The sequence below is a fragment of the Aedes aegypti genome, chromosome 3, assembly GCF_002204515.2.
Source record: "Aedes aegypti strain LVP_AGWG chromosome 3, AaegL5.0 Primary Assembly, whole genome shotgun sequence".
NCBI classification, from domain to species: Eukaryota; Metazoa; Arthropoda; class Insecta; order Diptera; family Culicidae; genus Aedes; species Aedes aegypti.
Window position 1 is genome coordinate 123,002,691 of NC_035109.1, and position 20,393 is coordinate 123,023,083.

The 20,393-nt window shown below is 38.2% G+C and overlaps 1 protein-coding gene across 2 annotated transcripts in view; it reads left to right on the forward strand.

The window, feature by feature from the left end:
- Positions 1–20,393, forward strand: part of LOC5569088 (phospholipase A2 inhibitor) — a 98,040-nt gene that overhangs the window by 53,805 nt on the left and 23,842 nt on the right. The window contains exon 1 of one of the 2 annotated variants that reach the window (XM_021849366.1): positions 14,794–14,883. The exons of the other annotated variant lie outside the window; for it this stretch is intronic. The gene's annotated coding sequence lies outside the window, so the exon portion shown is untranslated. Of the gene's footprint in view, positions 1–14,793; positions 14,884–20,393 lie in introns of those variants that run through there. 2 annotated transcript variants of the gene reach the window in all.

Below are 20,393 nucleotides of genomic sequence, written 5' to 3' on the forward strand. Positions count from 1 at the left end.
TCCCCCAGTGCCGGACAGCACCCAATACCGGACAAAGTCGAAACATTGAGAAATCATGGTCTCAAAGTAATTCCAACGGCAGAATTTTATTTGATGAGTGCTCTTCAGGATATTTCTCAATTCAATACCCTGATAGCCCTGCATGTTTTTCCTCTTCTAGAAATCCATCTACGATTGATTTGGTCTTAACTGACTCTAGTCATCTTTGTATCCAACTGATTACTCATGCTGATTTTGATTCTGATCATGTCCCTGTTACATTTCAAATATCCCAAGAAGCGATTCTCAATCCTATCAGCTCCACTTTCAATTATTTTCGAGCCGACTGGAATATATATAAAACGTATGTTGACTCTAATCTTGATGTTAACATTTCTTTAGAAACTAAACTTGATATTGACAATGCTCTTGAAACTTTAACAAATTCCATTGTTGAAGCCAGGAGCATTGCAATTCCAAAATGTGAAGTAAAATTTGAATCCGTGATTATAGACGATGATCTTAAACTCTTGATCCGTCTTAAAAACGTGAGGAGAAGGCAATTTCAACGCACTCGTGATCCTGCTATGAAAATTATATGGCAGGATTTGCAGAAAGAAATCAAGAAACGTTTTGCTCAATTAAGAAACAAAAATTTTGAAAATAAGATTTCTCAATTGGACCCTGGCTCTAAGCCCTTTTGGAAATTATCTAAAATTTTGAAAAAAAAAAAAAACCTCAGAAGCCAATACCGGCATTGAAGGAGGAAAACAAATTATTACTAACTAATTACGAAAAAGCTCAAAGACTTGCTATGCAGTTTGAAAGTGCGCACAATTTTAATTTAGGACTTGCTAGTCCAATTGAAAATGAAGTTACTCAGGAGTTCGAAAATATTCTCAATCAAGAGAACGTTTTCGAAAATGCCTGGGAGACTGATTTGGAAGAAGTGAGAACTATTATTAAAAAATTCAAAAACATGAAAGCTCCTGGCGATGATGGAATTTTCTACATCCTCATCAAGAAACTTCCAGAAAGTAGCTTATCATTTTTAGTTGATATATTTAACAAATGTTTTCATTTAGCATATTTTCTTGACAAATGGAAAAATGCTAAGATTGTTCCAATTTTTAAACCAGACAAAAATCCTGCAGAAGCTTCTAGCTATCGTCCAATCAGTTTGCTTTCCTCCATCAGTAAACTTTTTGAAAAGGTTATTTTGAACAGAATGATGGCCCACATCAACGAAAATTCAATTTTCGCCAATGAACAGTTCGGATTCCGCCATGGACATTCGACCACTCATCAACTTTTACGTGTAACAAATTTGATCCGTTCCAACAAATCTGAAAGCTATTCTACTGGTTTTGCTCTTCTAGACATAGAAAAAGCATTCGACAGTGTTTGGCATGAAGGTTTGATTGTAAAATTAAAAAACTTTAATTTTCCAACATACATTGTGAGAATAATTCAAAGTTATCTGTCAAATCGTACACTTCAGGTTAATTATCAGAACTCCAGATCTAAAAGACTTCCTGTAAGAGCTGGTGTTCCCCAAGGCAGCATTTTGGGACCAATATTATACAATATTTTCACATCTGACTTACCTGAGTTACCTCAGGGATGTCAAAAATCTTTGTTTGCGGATGACACAGGCCTCTCCGCCAAAGGACGAAGCCTGCGTGTCATCTGTAGTCGATTACAAAAAAGTTTGGATATTTTTTCTTCATACTTGCAAAAATGGAAGATTTTTCCTAATGCTTCCAAAACTCAACTAATAATATTCCCACATAAACCGAAAGCTCTTTATTTGAAACCTTCAAGTAGACATGTTGTCACGATGAGAGGGGTTCCAATAAATTGGTCAGATGAAGTTAAGTATCTAGGGCTCATGCTAGATCAGAATTTAACTTTCAAAAATCACATTGAGGGCATTCAAGCCAAATTTAACAAATATGTAATTAGTGTGGCTTCGTAGCCGTGCGGTTAGTGTCACCGAGGCATTTAGCCGCATCGTGCTAAGGAGCGTGGGTTCGATTCCCGCCTCAGGCCAAAAAACTTTTCGAGAGGAATGTTTTCTGACTGTGCCACTGGGCGTTGCATGCTAGTCCGTTGTCTAGTGTGGTGCTTCCTTCAAAGGGCAAATAGCCCACTGGACGCATTAACGTGTAGTGTCTTTTAAAAAAAAATGTCTCTATCCACTTATTAATAGAAAATCAAAACTATGTCTTAAGAACAAGCTTTTGATATTCAAACAAATTTTCAGGTCAGCCATGTTGTATGCTGTACCAATATGGACTAGCTGTTGTAATACCAGGAAGAAAGCTCTGCAGAGAATTCAAAATAAAATTTTGAAAATGATTCTGAAGCTTCCTCCCTGGTATAGTACCAATGAGTTACATAGAATATCCAATGTTGAAACATTGGAACAAATGTCAAATGAAATAATTAATAATTTCAGGCAAAAATCGTTACAATCTTCTATTGCCACGATTAATGCGTTATATGGTGAAATCAACTCACCTGTAAAAAATCTGAACTGCTACGGCAAATGAAATGTAATATGTTGTTAACAAAATGTTAATTAAATCTTAAATTTGTTTTACCAAATTAGGATGATAGTGTTGTCTAATAACACAGAACACCTAGATATAAGAAATGAATGTAATGTTTGGAATGATAGTAATAAAGAAATTAAAAAAAAATATGGTCCAATCAAGATGGTGTATTAGTGGAAAAGAAAGCTATTATGTAGACTAATGTTTGCGTAGAATAACACATCCTTGAAATATGCATCCCTTTTTAAAAAAGTAGAATAGTTTGAAAATCTTTAAAAAATTTACGTATCCTCTTAATTTTGAGCATATTTAGTAATTATTTTGAATAACAAAAAAATACTTTGGATCACTCAAGCATGATTGAACATAATCCTAATTTGATAGTATGAATGTATTTTGTACCATAATTGAACTAAATATGGACAAATTACATTTTTCGTTAAGCACCTCCTGTCCCTCAGTTTCATACAGCTTGATTTGTTATATGATATCTTTGTAATTATTGCGTCAGTGTCTCAAAATACTTTCATTTTTCATGGATTCCGTCGATCATGGTATCAAACATGCAATAAAATTAAGAAGAATGAACATTCAGAACAATATCGTAAAATGTGCTATTTTTCATCATATATAGAAGAGGTTTTTGATAGGCATCTTGCAAACTAAGAAAAACTCAAATTATTCTTGTAAATGTTGCAAATGCATTGATTTGGTAATTATAAACTATTTCTATAATGTACACATTCAATGATGTTCAAATTTGCAGAATTCGAGGCATTTCCAGATCGTGTGCCACCTTTCAAGATCGATCAATTTGGTACTAAGATACATCATCAAAATGCATGGTCAAAATTCATATTTATATTTTCAAATTTATTTTTGAACGCTAATCAAATGATAATATTTATCATAAATGGGAAACACTAGCCCATGAAATCAATAGTTTTCGAATTATAAATTTAGTGGCTTAAGTGTCCGGTACTGGGGGATCTCCCCTTTTTTTTTTTTTTTTTTTTTCTTTGTCGGGTGTTGAATCACTGCGTCCAATTAACTTGAACTATTGTGATATACCCTTTTACTGTATGTATAGTACATACATCATCCAGTGACATGTATGTCACTAAATGATCTATGTACTTCTGAGCTCATGAACACCTTATTATTGAGAAATAATGGTCCTAAGCTGCAGTGTGAGGATTCCCCCAGTCTGGTGCAATTAGCTTAATAAAGCCTATAACATTGCTGGGGGTTGCGATCCTTATATCGGCAGGCTCTAAGAAGGGCTTACCAAATATCCTGGAACTACAATGGATTTGTGCACTGCAATAGCAGATGAGGTGTTCTGATGTTTCTCGCTCATCGTCACAGAAGGGACAGTTGGAGTTTTGAACAACACCGATCTTTTGTAAATGGTATCTGCTGGGGCAGTGTCCTGTTACTAGACCAGTGTATAAACTGAGATCCCTTTTGCTTAGACCTAATAGTTGTTGGGTTTTCTTTGGGTTTATATTTACAAGCCTTTTTGACTGACTCGTATTAGGAGATGCATCCCAGTTTGATGAGGTCTGACTAACCAGCCAGTTGTTCAGTTCCATTTTTAAGAAACTGTCTGATATTCCGAAGAATGGCTCGGGGCCAGTGAACCTATTAGCAGATCCGTTTCTGGCCAGCTCATCAGCAATTTCGTTTCCCTCTAGACCCGCATGCCCTGGGATCCAATATAAGTTAACTCGATTGCAGAGAGCTAGTTTTTTCAAAGCTAGAATGCATTCCCACACTAGTTTTGAGTTACACGTGTAAGTGTTAAGCGCCTGAAGAGCCGCTTGGCTGTCGGAGAGAATACATATACTTGCGTGTCTGTATTTCCTCTTCAGGCATAGTAACGCACATTCTAAGATAGCATATATTTCTGCCTGAAATACTGTAGACCACTGTCCTAAGTGAATTGAGGTTCTTGTTCGGGGTCCGTAGACTCCAGAACCTGCCAGATTATTCATTTTGGAACCATCTGTGTAGAATTTAATAGACCCTGGAGGGATGTTGGGTCCACCTTCTTCCCATTCTTGACGATAAGACATGATCACCTTATACAGGGTGTCCGCAAATTATCCGTACAAACTTTGAAGGCATGGCTCTATACAATGAAGCATAATAAATGCAATGTTCTTGCATGGTTTCAAATATTGGCTTATTATATTTTTAAGAAGTGAGTTTGACAAATTTCTGATTTCAAATAATTGCAAAACCAACCCAAATATATTGAGGTATCTTAAAGGGAGCTGTTTTTCGAGCTTTATGACGGAAGAGAAATGCCCATAGGACTCACTAGATTTGAATCGTACAATTTTATATTTTCAGTCTAACTTGAAGCCACTAACCTGTAGATTACTTCAAATAATAATAGGACATTTGGATTCATCTCTGCTAGGTTTTAGGGATAACACATCTCCAGTATGACTAGCGGCCCTCAGAAAAAACGTCTCCAAAAAATTTAAATTTGACTATCTCAGTAACAAGCAATCATTTCGAAAAATTTTAAAGTTGTATTTTGTGTTAACATATAGATGTATTATAAAAAATACATGGACAATGATTTTTCATTGTTTTCAACGCGAGATCATCTTTCCAATATTTTGCTGTTCGGATAATTTGCGCACACCCTGTAGGGTATGTCATAGTTGACTACCATTTCCATCCTGTCACTACACTTTTCTACAATTGGATTTATAGAAAATTCATTTAATATACTGAGGTGACCCGTAAGATCACCTGATAGTAGGGTTTTTGTTCGTTTCAGCCTCAACGCACTTTTCTCAGCGTCCAGCTTTATGAATTGATCCAGCCGGGGCAGATTAAGCATCGCGTCTAAGGCAGAGGTGGGTGTACTGCGTGCTGCACCAGTAATTGCTATACAGGCAATACGTTGGATTTTATTTAACTTTGCCCTTGCCGTAGCCTCTTTTGTTTTAGGCCACCAGATAAGAGATGCATAAGTTATTCTAGGACGAACAATGGTTTTATAGATCCACATAATCATACTTGGTTTCAGGCCCCATTTCTTACCAAGTGCTCTGGAGCATACCCAGAGTGAATTGAGGCCTTTTTGCACCACTGTTTGAAGATGTGAATTCCAATTTAGCTTGGAGTCAAGTATGACACCAAGATATTTGGCTTCCTTTGAGCAAGTCAATTGTGTTTCGTTTAGGAGAAGGGTTCTCAATTGTACCTTCCTACGTTTTGTGAAAGGTACGATGGTGGTTTTGGAAGGATTTATTGCTAGTTGCTCTCGTTGACACCAGGAAAAGGTATGATCAAGAGCTAGCTGCATCCTTTCGAATATAACGTCTTCAAATTTGCCTCGTACAATAATGACCACGTCATCTGCATATCCTACCACTTCGAAGCCTCTCCTTTCTAAGCTATCGAGAAGCTCGTCCACCACCAGTGACCAAAGCAACGGTGAAAGTACCCCACCTTGTGGGCACCCCCTTGTAGCCTTTACAGTGACGCACGAACCACTTAGCTCAGAGGAAATCTGTCGATTGGCTAGCATAGCATGTACCCAGGTAGCAATGCATGGGTCGAAATTCCTCCTCAACATTGCCGATCCTATAGACGAATAAGAAGCATTATCGAATGCACCCTCAATGTCAAGAAATGCTACAAGAGCGATTTCTTTAGCTTGTAGTGTTTTTTCGATCTTATTGACTAACGAATGTAGTGCTGAGATCGTGGATTTGCCACTCTGATACGCAAATTGGTGTTGTGAAAGAGGCATTGCTTTCATAAATTTAGAATTTATGTATTCGCACAATACCTTTTCCATGATTTTAAGCATCACGGATGACAAACTGATCGGCCTAAATGCTTTGGGATTTGTTTTGTCTTTTTTACCTGTTTTAGGAATGAAGACAACTCGAACTTGACGCCAATCATCTGGAACATGCCCTAAAATCAAGCTCGCCCTAAAAATCTCTACCATGTGTGGGATTAGCGTTTTCTCCGCTTTTTGGATTAACGCTGGGAAAATCCCATCCATGCCAGCAGATTTGAATGGCTCAAAAGATTTCACAGCCCTTTCAACTCTGGCACAAGTAAAAGCTTCTTTGGCAACCTTAATTGCGTCTCTTTTTGTCCCAGAAACCAAAGATATGGTTTGTTGTGGAACTGAAACAACAATCTCAGTACCTTCTTCACTTATTCTTGATTGAGGAATTGAGTCAGGGAAGTGAATTCTTAACATTTCACTCAATGTATCGCTTGGCTCTACAGTGAATGAACCGTCGACTCTACGGATACTACCCAGACCATTGGAGTGTTCTTTTGAGAGTGTTTTTTGAAGCCTGGCTACCACGGGGGTCATCTCTATGTTCTCGCACATACTAACCCATGATTTCCGTTTTGAGCGCCTTAGCTCCTTATTATAGTCTGTTAGAGCTTTTTTGTATAGGCTCCAATCGGAAGTACGCTTAGCGCGGTTAAATTCTCTACGCGCTGTTTTTCTGAGCTTATCTAGAGTTTTGTTCCACCATGGAACATCTCTACTCGAACTAGTTGTTCTAGTCGGACAACTCTCTTGAAAAGCATTAAGAATTTTGTTTTTAATGCAGGTGGACGCCGATTCCAACTGCATTATGGATTTAATATTATTTTCAATTATGTATGATTCAGATTGGAGAATTGCTAAATAGGTTTCCCAATCAGTTTTCTTAGGATCTTTAAACGTTCTTTCTATCGTTAGACCCCCTTCCCAGTCGAATATTATGTGTTTATGGTCTGACATTGATGTTTCATCAGAAACATGCCAATTTTTTATTTTGTCAGAAATAGATGGACTACATAAAGTCAAATCCAACACTTCCTGTCGAATGGAGTTTGAAAATGTAGGCTTGTCGCCAACATTGCATATATTGATGTTTTTGGAGGAAAGAAACTGTAAAAGATACTCACCTCTGGTGTTGATATCTGTACTTCCCCATACGGTGTGATGCGCGTTCGCGTCGCAACCAATGACGAACGGGATGTTGTGGATACGGCTGTAATGGACAATCGCAGCTATCTCTGGTGGAGGAATATTCTCCGCATCGCCAGGAAAATACGCTGAAACCATGAGGATCTCAGATTTTCCCCTAGCGGTGGGCACCTCCATCCTGACTGCCACGATGTCCTTTTTAATGAATTCTGTAATAGGAAAACATTTAGTGTTATTGCGTATTAAGATAGCCGCTCTTGGAGATAGCTGGCTATCATCATATACCAACTTACATGAGTTTAGTTGAATACCTAGTATCCTGGTTTTATTGACCCACGGCTCCTGAATAAGCGCCACCGTCAATTTTTCTTTTGTGAATCTCCGACAGAGTACATCTGTTGCACTCTGTGCGTGGTGGAGATTCACTTGAACTGCCTTAAGCGCCATATTTAGGAGTTCCGCTTTTATCCAGGCGAGCATCGCCCTTCTTTGGATGTTGCGGATCATCACGGTTTTGTTTCGGGTTAGGTTTCAGAACTTTGTTTTTCCCACCCATCACATCCAGGCCTGCGAGTTTCGCCCCTGTGGTCAAGACTTCACTCATTTCTTTTCCACTGCTAGTTTTAGATACCTTTGGGTTGGTACCACTTGAGCAGGGAATTGAAGCTGAGCTCGGAACTTTTCCTTTAGGAGCGGACACGCTAGCCTTCATGGTGGTCTTTGGGCGAGAAATTGCGTTCCTTTTACCACTGTTTGAATCAGGGGCTTCCTCAGAATTTTCTTGGGCCAGCTCCTTATTCGGCTTGTGGTTGGAAACGGAGGGTGTCCTCTTAATTTTCCTCAACTGGATTTCTCCAAATCGGTAGTTGAGGATGAACTTGGATTTCGACAGCATGTCCATTGACGATCCATCTACCGTAAAGATCCATTCGACATGGATGTCATTGAGGATGGACCTTTTCACGATACGCCAATTCGTTGTTTTCAACCCGTTCTGGCTCTCTATGAGAGCCTTAATGCGTTCGTCCGCGAAGGTTGAGCTTTGAGGGAAGAATGCTCGAAGAAGCTCTTGGCGGGGAATGTCTTCCTCGTTCAGTGCAACCAACTCAGCACCTTCCCAGGTATTTACTGAAGGTGTTATTTCTTTCACCCACTCAGCTGTCTCTTGATCCTTGCAAATTAGAACCATGTAGCCAGATTTGTAGACAAGGTTACAGAATTTGGGTTTCAGTGGCTCATCACGCTGTTGTTCCACTTTAAGCAACAGAGCATCCTGTAGAACGTCTAGTTGAGCCGTCGTGAGCTGGGCGGTTGGAAAGTCTTTGGGTATTATCCCGACCTTCACACGCTTGGTCATATCGCTGTAGCTCTGACCAGTGGCTTGTCGTTTGGACCCACCATTTTGTGGCACTGAGCTTGAGGATTTTTCAGCGCGCTCTCGGGGATCTAACTGATGTTTCATCTTCTTCGGCTTTGAATCCTCTTCAACCGTAGCAGATTTATCAAGGTCGTTTCTCGTTCGCTTAGAAGAAGCAAGCACAGTACCCTCATTTGCCAGGATTTTGGATAAAGCCTCGTTTCGGCTTAGTCCGCTTTCCCGGAGAGCTTTGAGCTGCTTCCTTTGTGAGCGCGTTAGGTTTTTTCTGGGAGTTACATTACCTTCAGCTTCCTCACCATCCATAGGATCGTCCATTTTGGGTCCTTTTTTGGATGGTACAGGTTTAGGGGTGTTGATAACGACCTTGATTCCATCATCCTTGTCGTCGTCCGTGTTCACCGATTCAATCGACGAGGGAATACCAGGATCTTCTGAATGTCCCGCGCTGGACTTGCCCGGTGCGTTGGGTGTCTGGGACGGAGTAGATTCCATCTCCTCTTGTGAACTGCACAGTAGCTGGTCTTCTGTAAGCCCAAGCTGGCTTAGTGAGTTCTCCACTTCCATCTTTTCCGACTGTGTGAGGCAGTCGTCACCTTTGTTTGGTTTGCTAACACTGGTATTCATTTTGTTGGTCCCACGAGTCGCTAGGGAAATAAAGGTCAACTGCATCATTACCCTGCCATAATGCAGCAAGAGCTGCATACTGAAGAGTTCGCCCTGGTGCTCTTCAGGCTCCGTGTGTGATTGAGCATTTATGAAACCCCCTCAACCATTCTTCCATCGGCACGGGTCGCATCACACCTTGGCGTTGGGGTTCATTGTGGGGGGCCGAGATTCGTACGTCTACGATTTCGAGACTAAACGGATTTCGGTCCCCCACTGTATCCATTTTCTTTACATGATGGCCATGGATAACAACCATCACAACCCCTTATATTGATTTGAATTTCTATCATTTACGTAGAACCAGTGGAACCAGATCAAATAAATCAAATTAATTGTAGTATACTGTTCTGTGGGGTGACACGTACCATCCGTTAAGTTGCGTCGCGTTATTAGATTGAGATTCAAAACTAATCTTTTTAAACCAAAACGCTATTTCAAAGTTTTCTTAACCCTCTAATACCCAAATTTTTATTTTCGATCTAAACATCATTTTCAGTTATCTAAAATCGGTCTAAACACGTTTTGGGCAATGATTTATTTTTATTCGCATATCTATGAATTTTGGTTTTTGATTTTTATAATTTTTGTTTTTGAACATCCCTATCCTTTTTCATTTTTTCTTGAAGCCTCTTTTAGTTACTGATTTTTGGCAATAACAAAAATTCAAGTTTTTACGGTACTTTGAAAAATAATAAATTTGAAATATTTTTCTGAAAATATTTTTATTTTCCGTGTAATTAACTGAAAAACAGGTTTGACATTATTTTAATACTACCAAGCTCTTCTTCTGTTATAGGTTAATAGTTGAAAAATATAAAAGGTACGATTTATAAACCCAGGCATTTGTAGGTTATATAAGAATACAATTTTCAAACAATTTTCAAAAATACAAAAAGGTTTCAAAAGTTATTAAAAACTTTTCTCATATGCAGCCCTGTCGTCCTGCTTAGTCGCGCTTAGTCGACGACTAAGAAGCTTTTCTCAGATATTTTCCTTAACGCCCTTTAGGACATCAGTTGAAAATTCAAGCTGTATCATCGACCTGAATTAATTTAACTTTTTTACATGTAGATCAGGTGCAACTAAACTCCCTGTGTAAAATCAATCGAAAATGGTCAAGCTGTATCAACGCCCTGGAGTAATTTGACCTTGTCTCAATTGGGATATCATTTAATAATTACAAACTATATTAACGCCCTGGAGTAGTTTGACTTTATTCTATGTAGATCAGGTGCATCTTAACGGTCTGAAGACAGTTGTATCAACGCCCTGGAGTATTTTGACTTTGCTCTATGTAGATCAGGTGCAACTCAACGTCCTGTATGACATCAATCGATCAAGCTGTATCAACGCCTTGGAATAGTGTGACGTTATTCCACACAGATCTTTGCAAGATCGGAAGCATATTTATGCCCTGTAGAAAATCAATCTAAATTTCTTATCTGTATCGACGCCCTGTAGTTATTTGACCTTACTAGGTATATCAGGCGCATCTTGACGCTCTGTAGGACATCAATCGAAATTTAGGAATTGTTACAACGCCCTAGACTAATTTGACTATATTTCACACATTGGAACATCTTTACGCCTCGTAGAAAATCTATCAAAATTTCCGAGCTGTATAAACGCCCTGGAGTGTTTTGACTTTGCCCTATGTAGATCAGGTTCATATCAACGGTCTGTAGGACATCAATTGAAAATTCCAAGCTTTATCAACGCCGTGCAGTAATTTGGTATTGTTTCACGTAGATCAGATGCATCTTAACTCCCTGTAATCGATCCATCTGTGTCGACGCCCTGGAGTAGATTGACATTATTCCACATAGATCTTTGTGAGATCTAGAACATATCAACGCCCTGTAGGAAATCAATCGAAATTTTTATGCTGTAGTAACGTCCTGGAGTAATTTGACCTTATTCCATGTAGATCAGGTGAATCTTGACGCTAGTCCTACATATCAATTGAATTCCTAGATTTATCAACGCCCTGGGAAAAAATGGCTTTATTCCACACAGATCTTTGCGAGATCTAGAGCATCTGAACGCTCTGTAGAAAACCAATCGAAACCTACGTGCTCCATGGCGTTGATACACCTCAGAGTAATTTGAGCTTATTCCATGTATATCAGATACAACTTAACGCCCTGTAGGACATTTATTGTAAACTCTAAGCTGGATCAACGCCCTGCATTAATTTGGGCCTTTTTCCATGTAGATCAAGTGCATGTGACCGCCCTTTAGGACTTAATTTGATAATTCCAAGCTGTATCAACGCCCTGAAGTAAGAGTCCACAAAGATCTTGGTGAAATCTAAAGCCTCTTTACGCCCTATAGCAAATCAATCGAAGTTTTCTTGCTGTACAAAACCCTTACGGTTATTTGACGTTATCCTAAGTAGATCATGCGCACCTCATAGCACTGTATAATATCAATCGAGATTGTCAAGCTGTATCAACGCTCTGGAGTAATTTGATTTTTCCTCAAATAGATGAGCTGTATCTTAACGCCCTGTAGGACATCATTTAATAAATTCATTGCTGTATCAACGCCCTGGAGTAATTTGTCCTTATCCTTTGTCGATTAGGTGCATCTTAACGCCCTGTAGAACGTCAATTGTAAATTACAGGATGTATCCACACCCAGGAGATATTTGACAGTATTCTAAATAGATCAGGTGTATTTGAACGTCCTGTATCCAATTAAAATTGGTCCTACATCAATTAAAATTGGTAAGCTATTTCAACGCCCTGGAGTAATTTGACTTTATTTCACCTTTATCTTTGGAAGATCTGGGGAATCTTAAAACCCCTTTGGAAAATCAATCGAAATTTCCATGCTGCTTCAACATACCGAAATAGTTTGACCTTGTGTTATGTGGATCAGCTGCATCTAAACGCCCTGGTTAAGATCAATTGCAAATTCTAAGCGGTACCTACGACAAATTTGACCTTTTCCTATGTAGATAAAGTGCGTCTTAAAGCCCTAAATCAATTAAGAATTCCAAGCTATCCAAGTATCGACGCCCTGGAGTAATTTGACCTCATTTAAGATTAGGTGCACCTTAACGCCCTGAAGGATATTAATTGTAAAATACAAGCTTCTAAAACGCATTGAAGTTTTCTGACATTGTCTTATGTAGATCATTTGTATCTAGAACAATAATTTTAAATTAAAAGCTTTATCAACGCCCTGCAAAAATTTGACCTCGATCCAAACATCTTTATGAACACCCTAGAGTAATCAGGAGCAAATTAACGCCCTGTAGAAAAACAATTGGAATTTCCGAGCTGTACGACCCCTTGCCATCACTAAATTCTGAAATTCGGATATTCCTTTGGTATATAAATCACTTTTTCGTGTGAAAATAAAAATTTTGTTGATATTTCGACATAACTTCAGCATGCAACAATATCGATCGAATCATCTCAAGTAACTCTTGAAGTTTTGAAGCAGAAAAAAAAATCATTTCATATGTTTTAAAGACATTCAGTTCGCAATATATTTGGCTGAAGTTCGAACCTCTTGTTTAATCCAAAAATAAGGTTAAAAGTTTCTTGATGTCCTGCTTTATAAAATCTTGAACATTTGTTCCTGAACTTAATTTTTTGATTCTAATTTTCCATATAAAATAATACAAGAGAATTTACGTATTTCCAGCAGTCTAAGCTGATGCCGTGATTTATTTGTAATTTTCTCGGACGTACGCAGACAAACTAAATATTTGTTTCATTTATGCGCTGTTCAATCCTGTCTTGGATCACACAGCCAGACTTGTTGAAAACTTTTACGAAACGTTTTACAATACTTCAAACATCACATGTAATTGTGACTATTGTCGGCATCCTCGATATATTTGGTAGCCTTTCCCATAAGAATTGCAGGTAAATCTGTTCGGCAATTCCACATAAGCCGCATTTTGAGGCGTATTTATTTCAATCAATGACATCTCTGGCGAAATTGTTTGTTCGGAAATCTTTCTGTTTCCCAGGCATATCAGTGGATCCCACTTACGCTAGATAGCAGTTTGAAAAAAAGCTCAGTTTTTTTTATACATTTCAGATATTTCTTCACGTATCTTTCTTTCAATATATCCTACCTAAAACACAAATCAAAGTAGGGTAGGCGAACCAGTTATGGCCATAGTGGTTCCGTATTAGACCATACGAGATAACTTAAATGTCTCCACCAGAGTTGGGAATGGTAGTAGTAGTAGGCTTGAGTTTTTGAGAAAATCACGTTGCTCTTCTAATACAGTAGTTCAAAATTGTGAATCTCATCAAGTAGCCTATGTTGGGTACATGAATTTTCTAAATCAGTAGTATCATTGAAGGCTGTAAATGCGGGAAATAGAACATTTTTCTACAGTAGTTTTGGGTTGTCCTTAGCAACGGGTGTTTTGCTATTTTCAAGGCATTTTTCCTACAGCAACAATAAGCGTGAGTTTCACTGGCTTCGCTGACTGTGACTTGCAGCGCTTGCCTACTGTAGTGTGAATTTCAGAACTTTTCCTAGCTCTGGTTTCCACATTTTGAAAGGTTTTGTGTGTTTTAACATTAAGATATAGGATATGTCTTGATGTTAAAACATTCGAAAAGATTAATAATGTAAAAGTTATCGAAGCTTCACACATGGCCAAATAGGGAACCACTATGGCCATAACTGGTACTGTTGGGTTTCGGTGGCGAAGAAAGAGAAGTCTTCCGAGATTTATAATATCCGCTTGTATTTGGAGATATTTTAATATCCTGCATGTAATTATTTTATTAGTTGAGTAATTGCTTTGTATGGTTGAAAATAGTACTCACGTTTAGTCAATCTTCGTTTCTTTGTCCGTCCTATGTCCAATGTCCCTGATTAGCTCTATAAGGTCTGCCTATATGTCATTTAGTAAGTATTTTGTCTAATTCATATGTATTTTATCTTAGTTACCTGAAGGTGATAATTTTAGATCTAATAATTTAAGGTTAGCATCAACTCTAGCATAAGTCGCATGAACTTTATCGTGATATCTAGGGAAAAAACACTCTAATTTATATTCGTAAAGTTACAAATTCATCGTACTACCTTCATAGATATAAGCAAGTAGTTTTAGGTAATTTTAATGATAATAGATTAAGGAAAACTGTAAATAACTAGCTTTAAGCAAATCTGCATGTGTCTCCAATGACTTTCGTTTTCACTATTTCAGACTTGTTTTCCATGATCGCTTTTTATTCTAGTCCAATACATGGGCAAGATGACAGAAGTCCATCGGCGCGCAACCTTATCGCACAGAGGGGCATGATCAATAACGTTGTTAGGAGCGACACAACACCGAGGGGTTGTAACAGGTACACTTTCTCTATGTAGGTTTCACATGCAATAATTTTGGTCATTTTAAATTTGGTCATCTTGAATTTTATTAGAAAAAAAAAATTTCACCATTAGTGCAACATTCGTTTTTAATTTTGTGGTCACCCTCAAAAAGCTAACTAAAGGGTCACCCAAAAACGACATCCATCATTTGAGGGAGGGGGTGGTCTACGAAAATGTGACAGTGCATGTATTAGGTATTGGAAAAAGCAAGACACTTTCTAGAAATCCAGAAAACTGATGGACGTCGTTTTTGAAACTTCTCTAAGAAAAAACTGAGTTAGAACTGAGGCTGTAAAAACTAGGTGAGCAATGGTATTAGCCGTTTGAAATGAACGATTTTCTAAATTTATGAAAACAACATATTTCGTACAACAAAGTAATAAGTATTCAATTGCTGGTTTTTCCTCGAGTGAACTGTAAATATTCACAAATCGTTTAAATAATTCAAACACTACGATAACTTGAAAACTAAAGTTTTGTTAGGTCAGAACGTTGAAGACCAAATATACATTAAGTCAGAAAGAACCGAGTAACAATCTTGAATACCGGCCAAAATATACTGGTAAAATGAGCGGGTTCTAGGATATTCCAAACAGACACCATTTAACTACCAACAACTTTCATTGGATTCTGGAATCGACTACAAAAACAAATAATCAATCAATTCGTTGCTTTCTGACACATGGTCCACTCTGTCTGCACAGAAATCATTGTAATTTCTGAGTAACTACTCAAACATGATAAATCGACAGAAATCAAAATCCAATTCATCGAATAATGTAAAATGGATCAAGTTCTATTAACGAATGAGAAGAAAAATCATTCAATACCGAAAAATATGACAAATTACTTGGAATGTTTTGCATTTTCTCGCATTCCTGAGAAGATATCGCTGCCATGGTGATTTTGCACAATTTTGATCTAATAACAGAATAATCCGGTTTCTCAAGTTTTGAACTTGGTCTACTCTGACAATAGAAATATTAGTAGTAGAACGCTAGTAGCGCTGTTGTCACAAAACTGATTTTAATTATTATTACCTTTAATTATGGTTTTTCATTGTTTGTTCAATGCCTTGTCGTTGTTTATGTTTTTATAATTAATTTGACACTTTGATGCCCGGTACTCAGGCTGTCAGTTCGTGGCAAACTAGATGTTGGTAACACGAACAGCAGCGACATTAGCATTCTTAGGTTAATGCTTCTACTACTCTGACTTATCACCGATCAAATGTAGAAAAAGCTATTATGATGCCATCTATATATTTTTTAATTTATATGTGTTTCTCCGTTTCACATTTCAATTGGAATGAGCATTGACCACAAACTAAACATGTACAAATGCATATTAGTTCTCATGTGTTTGGAATATATATTAATTAGATACAATTTTCCTGTGAAACTCACTTATCAACGCCTGGGAGTACAACCGCCCTGTGGGCTATAGCAACGCCCTCCTCAAAAGAATATGACTAAGAAGTTCAAATTTTACGACGACAGGGCTGCCCATATGCGTGTTATGAGTCAGTGTGTAAGCCAAAAAAAATCATTTTGATTTCTGGGGTTGGGTATTAGAGGGTTAAAACTTGTTATAATATTTTAAGGTTTTTCAACCATAGAACAACATTTGTTAAACTAGAGCCCAATGTCTGATCGCACGACAATACATAAATAATGAAGTTTATATAAAGTTTCAAAATACAACTAGTACCCAAAAAGCTCAAGCTCAAAAAAGCGCATTCTCGCTCTCTAGCCTTTATCCGCAGTACAAAAAAGTATAGTTCATGAGCCCGTCGTCGTCCCGCGTATCCTTCGCCAGTTCTTGGAAGAAAACCTAAAACTAAATGAAAAGGAATCCAACAAAACAAAGTTAACAACGAGGAATTTTCCCTTTTACCATTCATTAGGGGCCTTTCCCACTTTGGTTGGCTTTATTTTTCTCGCTCGCTTTTGATGAAGCTTCCCTTTTTCCGAAGCAATAGTGAAAAGTCCAACTTTGTTTGGCTTTAGCCGCTTCGCATAGTAGTGTTTGTTTTATGAACTTACTCCTTTTCTCAATCCTTGGCACATGCTGTTGGCCGTTTTAACAAACAAGCTGAAGCCGTTCGTTGTCTCGAAAGGAATTTTCTTCGGTCCCTCAAGATAACGAGCACCACCTGCGGTCCACGTATAAAACTTTCATACTCCAATCACGGCTCTTGTTGGGCAATCAGATTGCCGGGTGGTGATGTAATTGGAGTTTATTTGTCTTGTATAGTTTTCCTTGTGTGAACACTGTTTTTATTCAATTTAGAACTATTGTGTTATCTGAAAACTGCAGGATGTGACACGGAAAGTTAAGGCACAATTTGTCTGTGGTTGGGCTAGAAATGGTACTAGATGCATTGAGAGTTTTCAAATTAGTCGGTCATGTATAGACTGTATTTAAATGATATTTTTCAAAATAATATTGTATTTCTTCTCCTGATAACAATAATTCTGATATGATGATAAACTTCATTCAGACACATGATGCAGTTATGGAATAGTTATAGGAGAAGATTCCCCAGCGCCACATTTGCCTAAATTCGTGATCGAAATTGTTTTACCCCCATACACTTGCTCTTAGAGGTATACATCATGATGTCTTTAGAGAAAATGCTTTTGAATTCGACGTTACATGTTTTGATTTAAATATGTGATAGTTTAAAATTAAACATAAAATGAACGTTTGTCCGATCCAGAGTTGAACCTTCAATCTTTGGGTGCAAGTCTTGTATCTTACAGAGACACCAACTCGCATCTGTAGAAGGGGTTGAAATAATCACAATAAGTTTCTGCAATAAGCTGTCAATGATTGCTTTCATACAAAAGACATGATGTTCAAAGTTTCTGCATTGCCGGATCGACCAAGGAGTGCGGGTTCAAATCTCGCTTCAGCTCGGAAAACTTTTCGTCAGGAGCGTGTTTCGACTGTGAAATTGGGCGTTGCATGCTGGTCCGTTGTCTGGTGTGGTGGTTCCTTCAAAGGACGAATCGTCTACTGGAAGTATTTAGATGTTTCTCTTAAAACGAGTTTCTCCTAGGTTTGCTCCAGAAATCTCTTCAAGAAGGGTTCCTAGAGGAATCTCTAAAAAAATCGCAGATGAAATTTTAAATGAACTCTTATTCATTTTGATGAAATCCCTGGAGGAATTCATGGGCGAATCTCTATAGGAATTTTTAGAGGAATTTTCGAAGAATCCCAGAATGAATCTCTGAAAAAAATTTGAGGGGAATTCCTGGAAAGTTACCTGAAAAAATCCATAGATTAATTCATGAAGCGATATTCTTGGATCAAGGCCTGAGAGAATTCCTAAAGGAAACTCTTGAGGAATCCCTGTAGGAATTCATGAAGTTATTTCTTGTTGAATCCCAAGAAGAATTTCTCTAGAAGAATTTCTGAAGCGATCCTTAAGGAAATCTAAGGAATAATTTCTAGAAAAATCTCGAAAAGACTACCAGAAGAAATTCTGGAGAAATATCTGTAGTAATCCTTGAAGAAATCGTCTTAGTGTAACTTGGAGGAAGCCTTAAAGACATCTCTGCACAAATCCATGTAGAAATATGGAGAACCTCCTGACAAAATTCCAGAACGAATTGCTGAAAATATTTCTGGAGCTCTATCGGAACCGGTCTGGTAGCGAACAAAATTTCTTCTTGGAGAAATCTCAGGGAAACCGCTTGTGGAATCCCTGGAAAAATCGCTGTAAGGATTACAATAGAGATCTTCTTGGATCTTGTGGCTTCTGCACAATCGCTAATGCTCGGACTATAAGCCATGTTCGAAATTTGAGACGAAACGGTAATTTTTTTTTTTTTTAAGGCACTCTGTGCTCGTGGCCACTACTGTGCCGGAATCAGGTGATCTGTAGCTTCTTTACCGATACAGATCTATTTTTAACTTATCTATATTTACATCAACTTTCACTCTCTCCTACTCTTTTACTCTCACACCGAGCAGGTAGGAGAGAGCTCTGTTGTTAGTGAGGCTAGCTGCCTGCGAAGAGGGTCAGTTTGTCTCAGTCACCATCTGAAACTGACGGAGGATGGATGTGCTCCCCAAAGCACGTGAGGCATCTTCTGGTGGCTGGACGGGTTTTTTTGTGCAGGGGATGGGAATTGAACCTATGATCTACCGCATATGAAGCGGAAGCGTAACCTCAAGGCTACAGACCCCCCTGTAAAACGGTAAATTATATTTAGAATTTCCGAATGGATAGAAATCAATAACTAAAGGGTGTACGGAATCAAATTGCGGCACCACAAATGTTTGGCAAAATTCGCACGTTCAACCAATCATCTTCGAACTTTTAGTTAAAAAAGTTAAATAAAACATATTATGAATATTTTACCATGTTTTTTTATTCAATTTCAATTCCATACCCAAATGCACGAAATTTTTTCTTTAAACTTCTCATAAGGTCCTGTACAACACTTGGACCAACATTTTCTTGCGTGGCAATCAATTTTTTCTTCATATCTTCCTCCGATTTCACTTAGGATGCGTCCGAAGCGCTTGCTTCATGATGGCCCAGTACAGTGATGCATTTGAACGCGTTCAGTTCGCGTTCCAGTTCATTTTTTGGAACGGAGCGATCAAGTAGGCTTGCTCATTGTTCAGTTCAAAAATTTGAACTCTAATGAGCAAAAATTTGAACGCAGATTGTTCTGACAGATTTCACGGCATCTTATAATGCCAAAATTTTTTATGAGGTGAACAAAGCAAGACATAAATATACATTTATGATTGAATTGATTTTATTATTGATTCAAGACATATTTTCCGAGTAAATACCTAAATCTATGCTTTAATTACCAATGTAGTGCATTGCGATCTGAACAGGCCGTTCGAGAGCAGCGACAGGCTCCGGCTCGCAAGTTCACTGTCTGCTGCGTTCTCGTGCAAAATTTGAACTTGCTCCGTTCAGTTTTGGCTCGCGTTCAGTTCAAAATGCATCACTGGCCCAGTATTTTTCAATTGTCCGCAGTTCCGGTGCGTTTGGGGGGTTGAGATTCTTCGGCACGAAATTAACCTCCTTAGCCTTGTACTACTCCATAACCTTTTTCGAGTAATGGCACGAGGCCTAATCCGGCCAAAAAATCGTAGGACCATCGTGTGACCTCAGAAGAAAAAGTAGACGCTTTTAGAGGCATTCCTTTAGGTACATCTGCCCATTGACCTTTCCAGTTGTCCCGAATGGCCAGTTGTCATCGAATTCATGATGAACAGTGAAAAACTGGAGGTCCGGGGCTGCCGGAATACTGTTTTTACATACGTCTCATCATTTATAACGAGGCAATGTGGTTTCATCAACATTTGGGTGTACAGCAAAGAAAGCTCTCAGTTAATAACTGTGGAAGTGCTCATAAGAACATTAAGCTGTCAAAGTCTGTCACTAAGTCTTTGTCCCAGTGAGGACGTAATACCAAGAAGAAGAAGAAGACGTATGTAGTCTTTCACGTTT